This window comes from Crinia signifera, chromosome 8, assembly GCF_055691185.1.
Source record: "Crinia signifera chromosome 8, ASM5569118v1, whole genome shotgun sequence".
Taxonomy (NCBI): domain Eukaryota; kingdom Metazoa; phylum Chordata; class Amphibia; order Anura; family Myobatrachidae; genus Crinia; species Crinia signifera.
Genome location: NC_139224.1, coordinates 62,263,125 through 62,276,642, shown reverse-complemented (window position 1 = coordinate 62,276,642; position 13,518 = coordinate 62,263,125). Strand labels below are relative to the sequence as shown.

The 13,518-nt window shown below is 45.3% G+C and overlaps 1 protein-coding gene across 1 annotated transcript in view; it reads right to left on the bottom strand.

The window, feature by feature from the left end:
* FAM234B (family with sequence similarity 234 member B) overlaps positions 1 to 6,188 on the bottom strand; it is a 183,886-nt gene extending 177,698 nt beyond the window's left edge. The window contains exon 1 of the mRNA XM_083156572.1: positions 6,093 to 6,188. The gene's annotated coding sequence lies outside the window, so the exon portion shown is untranslated. The remainder of the gene's footprint in view (positions 1 to 6,092) is intronic.
* Positions 6,189 to 13,518: the final 7,330 nt, after the last annotated feature.

Below are 13,518 nucleotides of genomic sequence, written 5' to 3'. Positions count from 1 at the left end.
AAATTGAGAATGCCAAATTGTATTTGAAATTAATTACATCCCCAGGTTAATAACTGCTGTAGGTATAGAGAAGCAGAGATGACACCCAAATGAAGAACGGTAACTAGAAAGACTCCTAAACTTTCTTTCCCCCCTTTTAGCAAGTAGATTAAAGATTTAAACGTAGAACACAATATTACAGCAAAACACATGAAGGTTTAGACTATGGTAAGACATACAGGTATAGAACACGAGGAAAGGTAGAGAACAAGATAACATGTTCTATTCAAAGGAGTACTGCATACGATCCGCCCTTGGTACCAGGGTAATGACGTATAAGGAAATTTGTTTTTGAAACATGCTTGTTCATTACATGACATATAGTTCCCATGACACATATGTATGTAAACACATAGGCATAGGGAAGTGGTTAAAAAGTTAATAGCCACCTAGTGGTGACTTGTATGTGGTGTAATTGTCAGTCCAGGTTCTTAGGAATCAGGTAAGGAGATAAGGAGAAATGGAAGTTAGTTTATACGTACTCTCTTTTGTTTGTTTGATTGTTATTGTTTGTTTTGATGGTTCGCAGAATCAGACATGTGTCGTGTAAGATGTCTAACGACTTGTTTTTCTTTGTGTTGTTTAGCTAAGCCAGAAAGAGCTGTGATTGGACCCGGTCAAATGTGACGCATTGAATTTGGAAACCCCTATTGCTCCTAATTGCATGGAGAGCGTATGGACCTAACATTGAAAAAAGTTTCATCCCCTAGACAACGAGATATATATAACAGTGTTTTAAATGAGATTTATAAATCTCAAGATATTGATAGTGTTAGGTCCAGATGTCAAGTAACTGATAGTCCCTAGTGATTAGACAGAGAAGAGGGAAATGAGAGATTGAATATTCTGAATATCTCAGATTTCCTCTAGTCACATTTTTCCGAAGAAGAACACAGATTATCTGGCTCAGAAAACTGTATTTGTAATATATGGAGTGGTATAGAGGTTAAATTGAAAGAGGTTTGGTAGTACAGGGTAGAAATACCCTTAAATAAATTAGAGCGCCACCTAGTGTCAAAAGACAGTAAGGCGAGGGTTAAACTATAGCACTCTAGAGTGTAGAAGCTTCACTGATGTGGGAGGCGGGATATTTTTAACGCTTGGGAAGTTCTTTCTGTTTATGTCTCTGCAGGGAAACAAGTCGACGACAGAACTGTCGGAAGTCTACAAGTGGATCGGATGGCATACAAGAAACCAAGGATGGTAGGGAAAATAGGTGAAAATGCAAAAATATTGATACTTCTTTTTCCTACAGATGCAATGGAGAGGGAGAGACGAGCCCAGCAGTAGACAGATGATGGTCCTCGAGATGACGACTTGGATACCGACAGATGACTAGACAGGAACCCAGCTAGAAAGCCCCAAGAGCCGACGAAATACACAAGCCGACCAAGAGAATGATGACCCCTAGACGACCCCACGTCGTGATGAGCAGAAGACCCACTAGAGACTTTTTTTTTTCCTTTGGCCCATAGTTTTAATGTCAAGAGACACTAGGAATGACCCAAAAGGGCGTAGAAGGTTTTTTACCCTGGGACCCTATTCAGGTTTTTTAATCCCCTACTGCCCAAGGAGAAATGACTGTTCTCCACTCTTTCAGGAAATCTTTATAATACTCTGTTAAATTGTTTTTTTGTTATGTTGTTCATCCATGTTTACCCAGCATCCTTTGTAGGACATATGAAGGTTGTACAACCCTGTACACCCTGCGGTAGGTTACACAACACCTATGCAGGAACACTACACCCACCTAAACAGCTACACATACACTCCCCAAATGTATCATTCAGTCGTGTGTGTCTGGGCTGTGGCCCTACAACTATTGTGAGGTCATGGTCTGGACATGCCGGCGTTAAGTAAATGCACTCCCCCATTTATTATTAATCTCGGATTAAGCCATTGCTTAAAAATGATACATCCCCTTCTTTATACATATACACATAAGTTCCACCCTTTAAAAATCTTTTTTATCAATGAAAAATATTTTTATGAAAAATATTGAAATTTTGTGAATTATGAAAATTAATGTGGAAATTATGCATTATTAATGTGACAGTTATTATAATCTGTCAAATGGGCGACTGTCAATACCTAATTTTTCCCAGCATATAATTTCCATAATCATAATTATAATCATGCCCACTAAATTAATATAGTCAGGGATAAATAATCTTTTATCCCATAAATGTCATGTTTGGACTCTAGAGGTGCGAAATTATAATAACTGTCAGATGACAGTTATTAGAATTCCATATCATGTCACACTCACATGTTATAACAAATTATAAGTTAGTCACTGGAAAAGCAGCTAAACCAGCATTAGAAATGAAGCCATTTACATTTCCCATTCACCAGCTAACTAAGCCAGTCACAAGATACAGCAAACAAAGGGGCGTGTCTATCAAGTGAAACCAACTGGCTGAATAGATTCTCCCCTCCCCCGAGAGCTCTCTTGGGAAGCAAGGGAAAATCAAACAGTCACTTGCTGTTCGATCAAGACACAGAGAGGATGGGTCTCGCTTCACCGGGAGGCTCCTTCCATAACATATGGATTTGGATTTGATAAGTATTATGTATCACATAATTGTATTGTGTACTAGGACCTCGGTTATGGAATAATGGATTATGCTAGAGAGTTTAAAAGTAGTTAACTTCCATTCTTAGTCTGTCTTCAGATATTAACATGTGCATAGGCCCAGCGTATCCTATGGTTTGGACAAAGAAAGCTTCTGTCTGTAGTTAAGAATGATCTGTGTGAATGATGTATAGCTAGCCTGTAGTTCATGGATTGTATTGTGGTTCACAATAGCTATATAGTAGGCAGCAGTCGGTAGATTATATATGGGTATGTGTAGCTGTTATGATTTGTGAGCAAGGATATGCTTAAATTGGTAGATATAGCCGTGTACGTTTACATGTGGACAAAGTGAGGCCTAAGCCAGCTGCTGCCATGTGGAAAAGCAGAGGCCTAGTTCCTGGATCGTTTGTATGCAAGGAGTGTAAATAGATTCCTTTTGTCTGCTATGTGTCTGGATATTTAAACTAGCCACTGTTGTGTCCATGTGTGGGTGTAAAACCGAAAGCTTTTAAAAGTATATTGTCTGGCTAGAGTATCTAGATAATCGGATGTAACTGTAAGAAACATGTGCTGTGAGGGTAGTCCCTATTGTCTGGATTCTTGGTATTTGAATGCATGTGTAAGGCTATGCAAGAACAGGGTGCGAGTGCTTTGTGTGGTGTCCAGTAAGAGTGTCTGGATAGACTATCGGATGGAACCAACTTATATGTAACAAATGTTGATAGCATGATGCTCGGATGGTGTGTGTGTAACTGCATGGGATGTGAGTATGATATAGCAAGGCCATAGATTGTATGTGCCAGTTAGGTGTTCTGTACAGAGAAGTACATTGTAGCTTAAATGATATTCAATTATGTATGCTGCAGGTAAAGTGTGTTTGCTGAATGTGCGAGTTATTGTAAGGATTGAGAGTATCGTATGATGCAAGCTAGAGGTAATTTGGAATAAATGTTGTGGAAAGAAATTATGAACGTACAGTCAGTTTATGTGTGATTGCCAGGCGGAAGTTATTAGTCTTTTGTTAAGGTTTCCATTGTGTGCCATGTAGTGGAATCTAAGATGGCCGACAGTTACCATAAGATGGCTGAATGCCATGCGGCGGTATCTAAAATGGCGGACACAAAGACTTGGTATCACAAAATGGCTGCTTCTTCATAGCCACGCCCCCTCCCAGCACTGTAATTCACATACACATTATATAACACTGAGGTTAGCTTTATTTAAGGATGCTGGAATAATAATCGTTATCATGTATAAATACCTGTATTGTTATATTTTGTAATCCATGATACAGTTTCATCAGTTTACACTTATAAATTATATTCATTGATTATAAATCTGGACATTCAATTATTGGTTGCGTGCGAAAATGAATAAATTAGATAGACTTTGCATATATAAATAAATGTACTTCCATAGATCCGAGGCTTGTCTCCAGCTCAACGGCTAAACTGGCATTCGTTATTGCCCGAACTCACCTTCGTGTACAATAATCTTGAGCATGCTTCAACGGGACATACCCCTTACTACTTACTTTTTGGCCGAAAAGGCAAACTTCCAGCGGATTTGGAGCTCAATGCTTTTCCTGAAATTTCAAACCCTGCCCAAACTGACTGGGTGTTGGAACACAAACAAAGAATCAATCTTGCTGCAGAAGCTGTCATCAAGAAAATGGGGGAAGTTCACTATCGCCAGGAAAGAGACTATAATCAAAACGCCAGAGATGAACCACTAAAAGTAGGAGACCGAGTTCTGAAGAAAAAGCAACACCGGAACAGTAAATTGGATCCTATCTGGGAAAGTACCCCATACCAAGTTGTTCTTTTACCTTCAACAGAGACTGTAGTGTATGGAATAGTGAAAGAGGTAGAACAAAACAGCGACGTGAAGATGATCCATCGGAAATAACCTGCAAATCTATAAGGTTCAGACAGAACAAGACTTCTCAGAAGCAGATCAGCAAGGAACAGAGAACCTTCAGCCAAACTTGGAGGACTTTTTGCGTGATCCCATGGACTTGTTATTTCTTATGAATGGCTCTGTACCACCTTGCGGAGTTAGTAGGGTAACATCGCACCAGCCAATCCATAATGGGGCCTCAGAAATTATTCAGCTGCCTGGACCGTCCTTGTTCCATGAGAAAGTTGAACTGGAGCAAAGGCCAGGACGGCCAGTCAGAAATACTCAAGGGGTCAAACCCCTCCGATTCAGAGACTAAATATATATGTTTAAAGTAAATAATAAGTTATGATAGAATGTAAACTTCCTTGACTTAAAAAGCATATAACGATTTGCAATGTTTGATATTTCTATGTAGTAAATTGATGTTCGACATGTATAAAAATGCATTGCCTGAGGACATGCAATGTTTTACCGGGGAAAAGTGTGATGAATGTATATATGTTACATAGAAGGTTATAGGCATGGGATGCGGTCATCTATTAGAATGAACTTAGGTCTACAGTCATTAGGTCGACCCCACTAGGTCGACTGGCAGGAAGGTCGACCTGACTTAAGGTCGACATGGGCCAAGGTCGACATGACTTAAGGTCGAATTTGCATAAAGGTCGACATGAGGAAGGTCGACTGGTCATAAGGTCGACATGGGTTTTTCACTGTTTTTTGAGCCGACATGTGCCGACAGGCGGAATTTCATGCCCTACCATCCACTAGGGCGTGGTGGGAGAATAAAATACTGTGCCGAGCGCAGCGAGGCACCGTGCCCGAAGCATTGCGAGCGAAGCGAGCGATGCGAGGGTCCGATTCTCATTGCCAACTGTGTCCATGTCGACTGTGTCGACATTCGGATAAAAAAACAGTGAAAAACCCATGTCGACCTTATGACCAGTCGACCTTCCTCATGTCGACCTTTATGCAAATTCGACCTTAAGTCATGTCGACCTTGGCCCATGTCGACCTTAAGTCAGGTCGACCTTCCTGCCAGTCGACCTAGTGGGGTCGACCTAATGACTGTAGACCTAAATGCAGTCTGACGAATGATCCCATTCCATAGGCATATAACGCCTTATGAGATGCTCTTAATGTAAGATATAGTTTGGTTGGTGATATATGCCATCCCCATAGGGGACATTATATGCTATGCCATTATATAGATAGGTGCCTTCACAGAAGGCAGCCCAGACTTTCGTAGAAAGAATAAAGCCATTTTTATTACTATAATAAGTTGGAACCCCTCTCAGAGGGAAGTGGACTGTCCCAGCCAGAGATACTTATGGAATTAATAACAGGACTATGAGACTGTCCCTGCGTTAAAAAATGATATAGCACGCGCGGGGAGTGGGAAACGGTGCCCAGCGCGAGGAAAAAGATATAAACAGGGACAGCTGTTTGGAGTGGCGCAGTTTCCCTGAGTGAATTCTAATAAGCAGAGCTACGCAGCTGATTGGAGGCGGACAGCAGTGCTGAGGGGATTACTATCGGTAACGGAGGCTCCGTGGCTTGTGGCGGGTCTCACCTCCGGGAACGCTGGGCGGCATCGACAGGCAGCAGCAGCCCTAGTATCTAGCTGTGGGCAGAGTCCGGCGGCAAGTGCGGGAGACGAACAGCGCCATCATCGAGACGGAGTGAGCCGCGTCAGAGAGGAGGTGGTCCGCATCGCCACAGGGGCGTCGCCATACACAGGCAGCATCAGCTCCGGTGTCCTGGAAGTGTCAGAGGCCGCATCAGCGCTGACGGAGGTGGCACCAGAGGCGGAGATTTGAGGGAGGCAGTGAGCAGCTGTTCATACTGTAACAGGGGAGTGGTGAGTGTTAACCCGGCCCCAAAAAGGCAGCCACGTCCAACTCCAGGCTAACCCCCGCTATTTACACAGTGCAGTGCAGACAAGGAGAGTTGAGGTGGGCTGTTTCTAAACACAGTATAGGAGGCAGAGTGTAAGACCCGCCTATCCATTCAAGCATTACTAGCCAGCTACACTGAAACAGAGCAGCTTAGGCAGTGAAAGCACAAGGAGACAGGGAGTGCAAGTGACAGTGAGGCATTCAGCAGCGAATACACTTCCCTTCCAGCCTGTTTATGTACTCCAGCAGAAAGCTCACTCTCATCACCAGTTAGCACATCTGATACAGTAAAGAAGTCAAAGTATCTTCTACATAAGTAGTATTCAGGCACAATAGACAGTGTGACCTTCTGCAGTCTATCATTCATTTTTTTACAGAGGAGCTTAGCCATCAACAGAGGTGTTTGATTTTTCCATCGGGCACATGCACATAATAGCATACCACCAGGGACAACAATGTACTTACCTTATGCGAACCAATGTCCTCAAAGAGTGTCAACCGCATGACAATAGATATGTTATATCCTAGTGGTTCATACAAACAGCAGTACCCTGTTATGAATAAAAACCCACTTACCATGGAAGTAAAGATCTATGACCTATGGTATCCAGACTCCAGTGGATGTACATAAGGACACAATTTTACTACAGAAGGGGATCCGGTACGTCTGGCACACACCAGTGAGTTACACACCTTCATTATCATGACTAGGGATTCAGATAATCTAGAGTTTGTTGGCCTATTATTATGAATTATACATCTACTACCCATATGACCCAACATATCATCTAAATAGGTCCAAACAACTATTGGAGGACAATCCGCCTCACCATGAGATCCAACTACTTTATATTTAGCCATATCCATCATCACTTTTACAATTCATTACCAACATGCTCACCAACCCCCCCTTTTTTTTTTTTTTCTCACCAATATTCTCAATACCATTCATGGCTCTTTCTTCTAGAATCCTTATGGACTTCACCCATCATCACCCTATACTCCCCACACTCTAACTAGGGGACACTTTTCTCACTTTTTTGACCTTTTTGACTTTACTGACCGTAGTGGTCACTTCTTATCCCATCCTCATTGCAGGACCTATATTTCCCCCACATAATGTTCCTATGTGATTGGGGACATTTTGACCCTTATGGTCATTATCTATCAACTCTAATTTAACTGCAGGATCTTCAATTTTTTCACCTTATGTTTGCGTATGAGTGTGTTTTCAGTTGTTCACCTTTTTGGTTTTGCAGTGTATATTTTCTCAATACTATGACCAGGCTCATATGTAGCTTGCTCATTGGTATCACATTCTTAAATTGTAAGATCGACACACCACACCCTACATGTCGACATGTTAGAACAGGGGCACGATGCACATTCTTTTTCTTCGACCTACTGGAGTGGCAGATGTATATGGATCATCTTATCCATACATTTACCACTTCTCTGATAAATTGATAACTGATTATATCCCTTGATAGCTTATAAATTTAATGGAAGGCTGTTTGTTGTTTAATCACTATACATTAGGTACATTCCTGCAGTGTGGGCCACTATTGCTCTAACATGTGTATATGCCATCCCCAACTAAACAGACAGAGTCCCCCCTCCCAGCAATCTGAGTGTTAATCTGACATTGTGTCATCAACTACACCCATTACCGGCTTGCGTGATGTCAACACATTGATAAGGCACCATGTCAATATACAATATGATCTGACGCGTTCAGATAGCTGTAGACCGGGTTGCCACGGCAACGCAATGCGCATCATAATAGAGCAGAGACGCTGGTGACGCGTGAACGTCACAACGTCCCAGCAACAGGATTGTGCCTCCGTCTACTCGGCGGGTTGCCACGGCAACGGACGTATACACTCACTATGTAAGCCTGGCGACTACACACGTCGGGCACGCACAAGCTCTAGACCAGGAACCTCCCCTTCCACCCGGCGGGTTACCACGGCAACGGATGTATACATCCGTTGCGGAGGCTACACACCCACCAAGAAGGGACACTCATTGGCCGCACACAGATGACTCTGTCTGACATTGTCAGACACCCCAGCCTCTCTGGAGGCGTGCCGCAATACCCATACTGGATTGGTACATGTGTCCCACTAGCGCCGTTTTGGCGCCAAATTAGTGAGTGCTCTGATTGGCCACTCAATTAAACATATGGTACTTAAACCCTCACAGTCCCTCAGGCAGGTTGGCCCTGAGGAAGCTTAACTGCGAAGCGCGCCGGCTAGCGGTGTGCAGGCAGCAGTGTCTTGCTGATAGATTTATTATTTTCTTTACAATGCATTTTGATTGATGTGTAGCAGTGTACAGACTCGATAGCCCTTGTTAGGGCTTACAGTCCACTTGTGCTCATACTAGTGGTACCCTTCATTGGGACTCTAGTACATAGGGGTATTATTGCTGATTGGGCGATATTTAATACAGCAATACCCCTACTACCTTCCGACCACACACTGATCTATGTGTGCCTAGGTCTGTCTGATATAAGAGCAGACATACAGGAAGAGCTATAACCACCCTAGCTGCAGTTCAGTGTTATATCATTGCCTGTGATTAGCATAAACACGGCAACTGTGGTAGTGTAACTGAGCACACATTTGTTGATAAATCAGGGCAACCAGCCAGACTTTTTAGCTGAGCTATATCAGAGTACCAGATACAAAACTGGTCGAATATTGGCCCTATACACTGCCATCCTTGCAGATATAATTAAATCAGTATATTCCAGCTCTTATCAGCAAGCACCTGCCAGCCACCCCATTTTTATGTTTGTTCACCCACCCTTGTCTGTTATATGGTTTTAAAGTATCGCAGCCTTTTATAAATGTAATAAATAAAAGTTATATTTTAGATTCTTTCTATTAGGTGCACCTAAAAAAAAGGACATTCTTCTCTCTTTTTTTCATTTTTACTAGTAATATATACTGCCAGTAAGTTACAAGTGAGAGATTGTGAAGTTGTAACAGCAAAAATACATCACTACATTTCGCTTACATAGACCTATATAGTCACAGGGCTAAACCCGGCTAACAAGAAGCCAGGGGACGCCTCAAAGGGACATAGCAACATCCATAGTTGGCGCAAGGGAGCTATAACCTATCCTCAAGAGCCAGGGAGCGCTTCTTAGTATACAAGAGAGGAAACATATAATAGCACCAGGGGCTAAACCCGGCTTTTTGTCGGCCAGGGGACGCCTCCACCGGGATATCTCCTACAAAGCGATACTGAGTTACAGCTGCTATAGGATAACTAAAATAGACTGAAGCGAACTACGGCCAGGCTGTGCACAGTGAAGATTAGCTCATCAACTAAGTAACAGGAATTAACTTTACCTCAAATTGAGTACTGGTAGGAGTAAAGCTAACGAGTAATATAGCTGTTAAGTAATAATAACAGGGTTAAAGCTGTTATATGTACTTTTCATTAGTACCTGTGTTTTTGTGTTAGAGTGTTGTATTCATTTACATGGTAAAATAGACAGCTTTATGCTGATAAATATAAGAGATACTGGAAGAAATCGCCTGTAACTTAAAAATTCAGGCACCGTTGGTATCGTAAGTTAAATTGACATATATCTTATTGCGCAATAAGTCACAAATACTGTACTATTCTACCGGTGATTTTATAATTTAATTCCCTGCAGTTCATAGTATATATGCATTGTTTGATTTGCAATTGTTGCTTTTAGCATCAAAGGTAGGAAACTATGGGCCTTATTCTGATCGGTGCGGCCCGATCAGAATATGCGGCCGCGACCGTGCAGGCGATTCCCCGCCTTCCATACGGATCGCCACCTGCCGTCCGTACGCGGATATGTGGCGATCCGCATGAAATTGGACGGGGATACGCCTCCTCCGTCTTGGGAGCTGCCCCTGCATTCGATGGTCGCCGAACATCGAATGCAGGGCCGCACGCTCCACCAGGTCCCGCAACACAAGACCACACGGACACTTGTCCGTGTGAAAACATGTATGGGGGCGGGCAGCTGACATCCGGCGATGTCAGATGCCCGCCCCGTACCCACGCGTCACGGCCTCATTACCATATCATTACCGCCCCGCGTTTGCATGGGAACGCCCATGAAACGGGGGGCGTATGCATAGGGTAATGAGGCTAAGTAGCCCCTCACGCCCCTCTACGCCCCCTGTGCGGCGTATAAAGAATCCGTGCGGCGAAATCGCCTGCACATGCGCAGAGTGACCTCTGCACATGCGCAGACGATCAACATCGGCGGGCCGTCCGCATGCGGGAATATCCGCACCGATCAGAATAAGGGCCTATGTTCTGTTGATTGTAAGGACCTGGTGAACGGAGAGAACCAGTGGATTACAGACACGTTCCGGTGAAATAAAACTTATACCTAAATTGAGATGTACTGCATATATTTTCTCCTGTGAGAGAAAAAGTGATATTGTGATTCTTACTGTTTATTTCATTGTTTAACGCATAATAAAAAAAGTCTTTGGAAGCTCAAGTGTACTCTTTGAAGAAGGAGCAGGAGTAAACTATCTACTTACTTGGAAAATCCTGATAGATTTCACAATCGCATCGCATGCGATCGCATCGCATGCGATCGCATCGCATGCGATCGCATCGCATGCGATCACATACGATTTTGCACTGAAAAGCATCCAAATGCATTGGAATTAGTATTAAACATGTTCAATGGCCCCCAAATGGCGTTTTTGAGGCTGTACCACCCCCACTATCAACGCGAACCCGAAGCGTGGCGAGCGCAGCGAGCCCGCGCGGGGCGGCGGTACGCGTCCTCCGACCTTTTCATACCCCCACTATCCACGTCGGCGTGGAGTTGAGAGCCACCGAGCCCGAAGCGTGGCGAGCGCAGCGAGCCCCGCGAGGGGACGCGGACACCTGTGAAGCCCGTGAGGGGACGCGGATACCAGTGAAGGTATCCGCGTCCCCTCGCGGGGCTCGCTGCGCTCGCCACGCTTCGGGCTCGGTGGCTCGCTGCGCTCGCCACACTTTCTATTCTCACCTCCACGCCGACGTGGATAATGGGGGTATGAAAAGGTTGTAGGACGCGTACCGCCACCCCTCGCGGGCTCGCTGCGCTCGCCACGCTTCGGGTTTGCGTTGAAAATGCCATTTGGGGGCCATTGAACATGTTTCATAATAATTCCAATGCATTTGGGTGCTTTTTAGTGAAAAATCGTATTTTTTGCATACGATGGCCATCGCGGGAGCCGTGATAATCCACAAGTACCAATATAATTATAATAATAATACATTACAATACTGTGCCATTCAATCTGACATTTTTCTGATCATAATCTGACCCATTTTTCAACCTACATTCCAAATGTAGTATGGGCCTGATTCAGAGAGATGTGGTATAGTGGGTCGATGGGGTTTAGATCAACCATGGTATGGTCGTCCACTCTTATACTGCTTTCACATTGCCTAAACGTTTAAGACCCAGTATTTTGAAACAATATTTAAAACGGGTCTGAGCCACTAAACCCCTTTCACATTGCAGGTGAAAGCCGGTATATTACAGTTTTGAACCCCTTTCACACCGCACATAAATACCGGGTCTAAAGCAGGTTTGCAGTGTGAAAGCAGGGAGGAGAACAGGACAGACAGTAGCTATAAGACAGCGCAGTGTATATTTAATGAGTGGGACCCGCTCATTACATATGCGCATATAAATGAGCCACTCATTACATATGTATTTTACCCACTTTAGAGCACCAGGGACTCATTTTTTATGAATGGCTGGGTCCCCTGGGACCCGCTCCGCCCATTTCGTCATGCACGCCTGGTTAATATGTGTGACAAGGGCGGAGGGATCTGTTTCCCCCTCAGTTGTGATGAGACCCTGGAAAAGACACAGCGTGACGGCCGCTTCACACATCTGCTGGGCGCGAAAATTAAAGGGTCCCTGTCACTACAGAGTCATAGGCAGCAGTGCACGGAAGCCGCGTAAGCTGGCTCCTGCACTGCGCCTCAACAACAGACTGCTGGAGCCAACACCAGAAGCAGCTGCTCAGCAGGGGAACAGCTGCGGCTGGTGTGAGGACGGAGCACGAGGAACTGAAACCAGCATTGGGGGCCAGTACCAGGGAGGTGTGACAGTGAGGACGGAGCAGACCCGAGCAGGAAGTAGAGGTAAGAGGGGTGCGTGGTCCATTTAGCAGGCTGCTTGGCTGTGTCATGTAAGGGGATTTATTGCTAGCAGGACTCGGGCTGCAGACTTCCCTCCTCCTCTCCTCCATTGCTGTGCTGCTCTTGTGTGTCACTGTCACCTCCTCCAGGCTCTGAGTGCTGGCTGTTAATGGCCCACTTGTCCCCTCCTCCCCTCACTGCACGACTGGCAGAGAGGCTGCTGCTCACCAATTAACTCTTAACAGGCAGAGCTGCCTGTAGGAGAGGAGCCTATAGACTCTGCTGGGATTTCACTCACCCTATCCAGGCCCGGCGAAGGGGGGGGTCAAAGGGTACAAGTGTGACGGGCCCCGGCAAACTGAAGGGCCCCAGAGCCTGGCCGCGGCCGGGGCCCGTCTGTAAGCGGTATTACCTTTCATGCAGCCCGTCTACTTTGTTTGCCACCACCTGTCTGTTTGTGGACGCTGAATCTCAGCACCGCGGTGACTGTGCAGCAGGGGGACACTGCAGCGGGAGCAGTTCGGGAGGGGGGGTTACAGGTTGTTGTCCCCCACAGGACACGAGACGCAGCACCCGGCGCGTGGCACACAGAGCAGTGCCACTCGCCGGGTGCTGCGTCTCGAGTCCTGTGTGTGTCTGTGTGCAGACCGCGCCGCCCGCAGCCGCTCAGCAATCCTAACCTGAGTCGGCTGCCTGGCGTGACGGCGTCCCATCTGCCCTGTGCATGGACGGCAGGGGGACAACAACATGTAATCCCTCCCCCCTCGCGGACTGCTCCCGCTGTATTGTCCCCATGCTGTGCGGTCACTACGACGCTGACTGCACATACAGTAGCGCCTGATAGGTAGCAGAGGCACGCGCACGCCACGCATATCTGGTGGTCTCCAGCTAATTCAAGGACAGGAAGCAAGGGTTGGAGAACATTGCGCTCTGCTCTCCCGAGTC